Here is an 8,630-nt window from a genome sequence, read left to right on the forward strand (position 1 = left end):
GTTACATTCCAACAACAGCTTTCCCTCCTACTATTCTTCCCAATCCTCCTCACCCCTCAATCTCTTCAGATCTTCTCTTCTCCGTTTTCTCTTCAAAACAAGAGCAGGACTCCCAGGATTATTAATCCAACATGGCATAACAAGTTACAATAAGACTAGGCACAAATTCTCATAGCAGGGCTAGACAAGGCAACCCAGTAGGAGAAAAATGGTCACAAGAGCAGGCAAAAGAGTCAGAGACACCCCCATCACTCCCTCTGTTAGGAGTCTAACAACAAAAACAAAACAAAACAAAAACAAGCTACACAACCATCCCACATACTCAGAGGGTCCACACATGTGCTTAGAGTCCATGATTGTCCCTTCAGAATCTGTGATTCCCTGTGAGCCCTGCTAAGTTGATGATGTGGGCTGTGTTCTCATGGTGTCCTTGACACCTCTGACTCCTGCATTCTCCTCCTCTTCTTGAGGCTTCCTCTGGCTCTGCCTAGTGTTTGGCTGTGGCTCTCTGAATCTGTTCTCATTAGTTGCTGGCCTCTCTGACGACAACTGAGGTAGATACTAATCTATGTTCTCTTCTTTGGACCTCTCTATGTTGAGTGGCCTTTGACTGATTCTGCAAAGACTCCAGAAAATACTCTGACCTCACATGGTGTCATTTTTTTAGTGGTGCCTTTTTTTTTTTAAATTCAATTCAGCTGAAAATTAGAGGGCAAGAAGTTCACTCAACTTAGCTGATGAAGTCATCTGTCCAGAAAGCAGAGCAAGTTGAAGAAGGTGGATAGTTACTGTGAATGGAAACATGGAGAGGCTGCTTGATCTAGAAGCAAACTAATATATGACAAACCAACTGGGTCATAAGAGTGAAGGTGTGTGTCATGTGTTTTCATATTACATCATTTACTGGTCAAGTGAATTTGGAAAAACAATTATATCCTTCTGAGATTGATTTTTATCAGCTGTAACAAAAGAAGAGATTATTTTTGGCTTGTTTGACCAAATGATTCGGGGAAACATTTTTGTTTTAGACAAGATTTCACTCCACAGGCAGGGATGACCTTGAATCTCTGGTCTTTCTGCCCTCAACCTTCTAAGTACTTGATTATAGGTATGTGTCACCATGCTGTATTAGGAGGTAATACTTTGAGAAGGTTCTTCAATGGAAAGGGACACTGTAATAGTCCATCAGTAGTATACCTGACATTTAGCTAAACCCATTTTTCTTGTGAGGCTGTGACTTCAGTCATGCCTGAATTGATTGATGACTCAGTCACGCCTGAATTGATATTGATGCCTTCAGACTCTACCCTTGGCTTTTGAACCTAGAAGAAATATCAAGATGAGTGTATCAAGCCTACTCTGACTCTAGATGAGTGTTTCAAGTCTACTCTGACCTTAGATGACTGTTTCAAGCATATGTTTTTACATTCTTGTCTTCTTGTCCTGGATAAATGGAGAGAAATAGTAAGGATAGACAGAGGAGACTCTACGGATTACCTCTACCCCAGGCCTCTTTGTTTTCATGGAGGGCATTTTCTGAATTGGGAACCAATATGCACCTCTTGACTCCATTAGGAAAGAAGAGAAGCTAAGTCATATTTGTTAACATTTTAATAAATATTCGGTCTAGTCTATAGGAATTAAAAATCTATCCTTATAACTCTTGTATGTTAGTCCATTAGGCATATATTACAATATCCATGTTGTCTGTGACCCTTCTCTGATGATGACTCAGGAAGCCCTGATAGTTACATTGTCACACAGTGAACCAACTGACAAGAATGACAGGCCCTTGACCTTGTGGTAATGAACTTATGAGGCGAATTTTCTGCTGCTTATTTAAGCTTAAGCCAGTTAGTTAGGGGATCTTGGCTGCCAGTATCCTTTGCTCCATTCATGAAGGAGTAAAGGAGTCAATTTTGAGAAAGGGGATGGGGCAGTTGCACAGGAGATAAGATAGAAAATGCTGGGACGACATGAGAATGGTACATGAACTTTATGCAAAGGAACAGTGAGGCCCATACCTTGCTTGGGCCTTGAAGGATTTCAATGCTTCACTTACTGTTGCTGAACACAGGGAGAATGTTTTTTTCTTCAACTTGGCTTGAGGGATCTTCATACTAATCGCTCAGAGAACTCTAGGAAGCATGGGCCTGAGCAACAGATATTAGGCACATGACAACAGGCCTGGAAAAGCCACAGAGGATTCGTTTTTTTCCTTTTGAAGAGCTTCCCCCATCTCTTAGCTCCTCTGGAGAGAATCTTCACCCCATAAATGGAAGGTGATAGCCAGCGTTTCCAGAGGGTGTTTTCAAGGTGGAAAGCAGCTGAGGCTCCTTGCTGGAAATAAAGAAAACCTCCAGCCTCACCATGCTTCCAACCTCACAATTACATAAAATTGCCAATAAAAAGCCTTCCTGCCATAAAACAGTGGGAACTTATCTCCCTCCTGAGTACATTTACAACCAAGTGCTTTTGAGTATCAGTTGAGTTCCCTGCACATTACTTCAGCCTGTCTTTTAAAACAGCCACACTTCATGACTTTGCACAACCACAACGACAACTGAAATTATCTGTCAAAGAAACCAATGCCAGGGCTCTTCTCAACTGCTTGTGAATGTGCTCATGGCAGGACCTGTGTAGTTTGCACTTTCTCAGATGCCAATCCTTTATTCAGTCTGTCCTCAGTATTCCTCAGGATCAGGACACCATTTTAGTTTCATCCCGTTGCTGTAGCAATGTACTTTGACCTGTGGGAGAAAGAGTTCAATTCGGTTCACACTTCCAGCGTACAGACTATCAGGACAGGAGAGAAGTCAGGACAGAACTAAGGCAGGAGCTTGAAGCAGAAACCAAGGAGGGATCTCCTTGCTGGCTCATGCTCAGGCTCATGCTTAGCTAGCTTACTTAGCTAAGGGATGGTGCCACCCATAGTGGCTGCCCTCCTACATTAGTTAGCAATCAAGACAGTCTCCCACAGACCTTCCCATAGGCAAATCTTATCTAGCCAATTTCTTAATAGAGGTTTCTCCTCTCAGATGACTGTGGACTGTGTCAAGTCAGCAACTAAGGCTGACCAGGAAAAAATAGAGTTAATATTCCTATGTGTTTTCATACTTTCTTGCTACAAAGCTCTTACTCCATTGGTTTTTGCAATGATGCCTTGAGGTAGGCTTGGGAAAGATCTTTCACTCTTTCACATTTACCCATTTTGGTATTGGTACCTTCTATTGATGCTGGCTACATACCACAATAAACAATAAATTACATCCTTCCTTTAACCTCCTCAAACCCAAGTAAAATGGAAGTAATTTCTGACAGTTTCAGATTAGACATTAAACAATTTATCTCAGGTCACACTGCAGATTAGTGGCAAGATTAGAACATGAAGCTAGAACTAAGAAATTTCTCTTCCAATCACTTTTCAGTACGAGGAACTTATTTTTCTTCATCTTGTCATAAGCAAATCTTGGCTAAGTAATTTTTTTGAAAAAAAAAAGTTATCTACTAAGTTTGTAATGGTCACTCATTCATCTGTGATGTCTCAAACCTTTTAGCTGCCTTTTATTGGCTTGCATTGTGTATTTTTTTCTATTTAAATAATTCTTACAATAAAAGTATAAGGTAGTCTCATTGGATAGAAGGGACTGGCCCGAAGAGAGATTGCCTTGCTTGCAACTGCTGAGTAATGAGGAATGCTGAATTTGAGCCTAGATACTCAAAGCCCTCAAAGCATCAGATGCTCTATCATACAAAAGAAAAGAAAACTGGGAGTGATTTTCTCACCTAACTAGGTCTTTCTAGGTCAAGCTAACTTCTCCTTGGTTCTCTTCAGGGCTTAGTTGTCTTCAGGGCTTCCTGGTTCTTACTTGTAAAGGTCAAGAGTTGTAGCCTGGGTAAAGCTGGAGGTGGCAGTGTAGACATTCTTTGAACGTCTTCGTCAGTGAGAAAGGATGGCCTAAGTGTAGAGCTCTGGGCCCTCCATTCATGATAAAGGGGCCCAAGAATAGTTTTAGAGGAATAGACAGGGGACGTTGGGAGATATGGGTAATGAGGTGAAAATAATGTCAAAAACTAGCAAGGGCAAAGGTGAGAATAAAGTATCTTAAAATGTGCTGGCAGGTGATCCACAGGGAATCAGGAAGAATCAAGGAGTATGCTTCAGGGGGGTGAGGGGTCAGGTCAAGCAGGCAATTGCCTTCACAGTCTCCTTGGGGGCTGGAAATAATCTTGTCATTATCCAAACACAACACTAACATGAAGAGGTGAAATAATTTATCCTTAAATAACAGCCTGACCTATTCAGAATTGTAATTTTAATGTAAGACTAACCTTTGAAAATAGATCAAGTGATATAAATTATTAAGGAGAAGACATTCATCAGATAGATGGTGTCTATTAGTAATTTTATGCATGAAGAGTTAGCTCTCAAAATACAGTTGCAGCTGCCTCTGCACAGTGAGGGGGGGAGAACCCAGTTACCCTTTCGTGACATGTTCAGCTGTTTTTAATCAGTATTGCTCCTGTCAAATGGAATGAAAACCTGAAATATGATCTCTCCTGTGGATGTAGATTCTCTTCCTCCCACCTTCCTTAGAGTGCCTGTACCTGGCATTTTCTTGGTGTTGAAAAAGCAGCGAGAGAGAGAGAGAGAGAGAGAGAGAGAGAGAGAGAGAGAGAGAGAGAGAGAGAGAGAGAGGAGAGATCATAGTTTCTTTTTTTCATGAGAGAAAATATCTAAATCAGTTGGTCAGAGCACAAACTACTCACTGAGACTTGTCCAGCAGCAGGATCAGTGTTCCCTGGAAGAGTGGGGAGACAGAGGAGAGTAAGACTTTTCTTGTCTTCGAAAAGTTTAATGTCAAAAACATGGCAGGATGAATGAGTGCTACCACATCCCATTTATAGCAAAATGAGTTTGGGTGAGTTGCTGGCTCCATTCAGCTCCAGTTTCTTTGTGTGTAAAATGGGATGGCTGTTTCTTAGCTCAAGGAGTTATAAATGAGTTGTGTCTAGAAAGTGCTTGGAGCACACTTCCCTACAGAGTTATATAGAAAAGATGCTTGCTGTTCCAGTTCTGTTTTTCCATGGTCTTCTTTTGGGGTGGGGGCTGCTTTCTTTTTCACACTGTCAGCAGCCAAGCACAGTTTCTCTTGGTATTTAGGCTTCTTTATCTCAGGAAGCTGTGGACTAATGATGACTGTGTCACCCTGTTGACAGAAAGGCTTCATGTTGGCTAAGCCAAATGGAGATGAAGCAGAGGTATAGTACCAGGAGAACTGTTTCCTCTGGCGTCTGTCACACAACAAACATGACTCAGGAAGTTACATAGCACCAGTAATGTACTGGAAGTCAGTATGTGCCTGTTTGGTTCTTTCAAGATCTCAGGAGATGACAAAAGGTTGGTATTTTCTCATATGAAATGAGGTGACTTGCTCTAATATGGCCGCGGGGAAGGAGGCATCTGGGTCCCGGTGGCAGTGGCTCCCGAGGGAGGGTTAGCCTGTCAGCTACAGACTGCTACATTGTGTAGTGTATGAAATCTACAGTGGGGAGAATGCTCTGGACCAGCTTGAGTATGAGCTGGAGTAGGCGCTGGAAGCCTAGTACAAGTACATTGTGATAGAGTTCATCTGAATTGGAGATGAGATCACCGTAGGCAATTGCCTGCACAAGACGGCCTTGTTGGTGTAAGAAAAAAATTTTTAATTGGGCAGTATCTCAGAATAACATGGGACCGTGAACTTGTGAACTCCTGGGGAAGGGCTGCAAGGCAGGAACATACCAAATATTTCTGAAAACTGCAGCTGTGTGTGTATACCAATAAGAGAGAGAGAGAGCACTCCTGCCTAGAACATCCTTGCTCCTCAGTTTCCCAGATGTGTGCCAATAAGAAATACAATCAAGGGACTGGAGAGATGGCTCAGCGGTTAAGAGCACTGACTGCTCTTCCAGAGGTCCTGAGTTCAAATCCCAGCAACCACATGGTGGCTCACAACCATCCGTAATGAGATTGGATGCCCTATTCTGGTGTGTCCGAAGACAGCGACAGTATACTCATAAATAAAATAAATAAATCTTTTTAAAAAAAAGAAATACAATCAAGAGCATTCCTGCCTAGGAAGCCTCTATTCCCCAGCCCCCCTCCCAGCCTGTGGCTTTTGTCTTTATAAACCTGTGTATTTTGATGTTTGGGGTCTCTCTCTCTCCTTCCCTCTTGCAGACTCTTGGGACTGAGTCCCAGCGAGCTGGTTCCTAGTAAAGCCTCTTGCTTTGATTGCCTGAAGTGCTGACTTCTGTGGTCATTTGGGGCAAGCACCGGTCCCTGGGACTTGAAGGGGGGATGGGGAGGGAGCTCCAAGCCTCATCTGGTGCCTTATATTGGCAGGTACTGCCTCCCTCTTCACCACATTGGCAGGTACTGCCTCCCTCTTCATCACATTGGCACTGTCCCTGGATTACTCCCACTACATCTCCCTGCTCGCTGGGTGTGCTGAGCCTGGGCTCTATGGGATCTCCTGGCAGTTTGACCCTTGTTGCAAATACCAGGTGGAGTATGATGCCTACAAACTGTCCCACCTGCCTCTACACACGCTCACCTCCTCCACACCAGTTGTGCTTGTTTGGTAGGATGACCTGCACAGAAAGGGACTGCACAACACAATAGCCCTGGCTGCCCTGGTGTACTGTGTAAAGAAGGTTTATGAGCTCTACGCCGTATGACTGCAGGAGAGTGGGACAAGAAGCAGAAGCACAGGGCCCCACAGGACTCAGATCCTACAGCAACACTGGGTTTTCTCTCTGAAGCAACAGCACCTGGGAAAGTGTTTGGTTTAATACTTGTTATTTTCTTTTAAAGCAAAAAATGACAGATCATGGGTGTTTCAGGGGTTTATTCAGCTCATTACATTAAGATGTCTATTTCCATAACCCAGGAGTGGCTTCCAGGCTGTGGAAGTCTGACTGAACAATGGAATATGGATGCTAGCCAATGCTACTTTCTGAGGGGTATGAACTTGCTGTGGGGGTGTCTTAAGTATATTGTTTAACTATACCTATACCATTCAGAAGCTAATTGGAAGCTACTGACCATTAAATTATGAGAATTTCAAAAAAAGAAATGAAGTGACTCATCTTTATGAAAACGACACTGTCTACCACCCTCGGGTGGTCCCTTCAGGTCTAGTCTTTGCACAGTGCCAGACTCATGTCCTCCCCCTGTCTACATTCTCCTTTCCCTCATCACAGCCCATGTAGTGCTTATTTAGGAGATCCTTAGGTGGAGCAGTTTCTCTTTACAAGTCTGTTTTTAGGCCATAAACTCTATTTCTAGTTTTTCAGAATTTAAATGTTTGAACATCAGAACAACCTGTCTCTTTATGACTCAAAAGGTGTGCCATAGAAACTCGAGTGGTTTCTCCACTCTTCTGCCCTCTCCCCTGTCTCCAGATGCAAAGACAATCTGAAAATGTATGGGAAATGACTGCAATGGGGTGCTGTGCTCAGATGGGGTGAAGGACCTGGGAAGGGAAGACTTTTTGTTTATGTCTCAAAATACTATCCTGATGTCTCCTCTAGCTCTTTAGAGCTTTCCCCTCTTCCTGATGATGATGAGGCCACTTGCTTTAGCAGAAGAGTAAACAGGTTGTAGAAAGTTAGCCCTGTGACATTAGGATATCGAAAGAAAGACAGGTGAGCAACATTAGTTCAGGCAAAGAAGGGAAAGGAAGCAGCGTGGTGTCAGATCAAGGTCAGCGAGGCCTCAGCAAGAAAAGAGGGAAGGAAGAGGATTTCGTGAGCGACATCGTTGGACTTCTGAGAACAACCAACAGAGATGGTTAGATGTTAGAGGAGTCCCAAACTGGGTCCTAGAGTCTTTGTAACATTTGGTCATTGTCTGGGTTCTACTTCAGAAAACCAAAGACTCAGCTCAAAATCCAAATTTATAAGGTGCTGGAATTTCAGGCTTTCAGTCAACTGCCTTCCTTGCAGCTGGATGGCAGGTCCTTTTGGGAAAGTAATCCATATGGCACATTGGTATGGTTGGTTGAAACTTCAGGGTCATGTGAGTGTTTCTCAGGGGGCGAACCCTGGACTCAGGTGGGGACTCACGTGTACTGAAATTTACTTTCTGGTTCTTTCTACTCTATCTTGAAACCCATGTGACTTTCTGAGATGGCCATCAGATGAAAAAGTAAGCATTAAGTGTCACAATGCAGTCATGGAGAGACATTGACTTATAAGGATTGAAGAATTAATAATGGATTAATTAAGTAGGAAGAAGAGGAAAGAACCCAGATGTCCTTCAACTGAGGAATGGATTAAAAAAATGTGGTATATTTACACAATGGAGTATTACTCAGCTATTAAAAACAATGAATTCGAGAGTTTCCTAGGTAAATGGATGGAACTAGAAATTATCATCCTGAGTGAAGTAAGCCAATCACAAAAGAACACACATGGTATTCACTCACTGATTATTGGATATTAGCCCAGAACATTGAAATGCCCAAGATGCAACTCACAGGCCACATGAAGCCCATAAAGAAGGAAGACCAAGTGGGGGTGATTCGGTCCTTCTTAGAAGGAGCAACAAAATACTCAAGGGAGCAAATATGGAGACAAAGTGA

At 42.9% G+C, this 8,630-nt stretch overlaps 1 pseudogene; it reads left to right on the forward strand.

Moving 5' to 3' along the window:
- Window positions 1–6,723, forward strand: part of LOC114629614 — a 7,425-nt pseudogene extending 702 nt beyond the window's left edge.
- The last annotated feature ends 1,907 nt before the right edge of the window (window positions 6,724–8,630 follow it).

This window comes from Grammomys surdaster, unplaced genomic scaffold, assembly GCF_004785775.1.
Source record: "Grammomys surdaster isolate TR1022 unplaced genomic scaffold, NIH_TR_1.0 313, whole genome shotgun sequence".
In the NCBI taxonomy this organism is placed as follows: Eukaryota; Metazoa; Chordata; class Mammalia; order Rodentia; family Muridae; genus Grammomys; species Grammomys surdaster.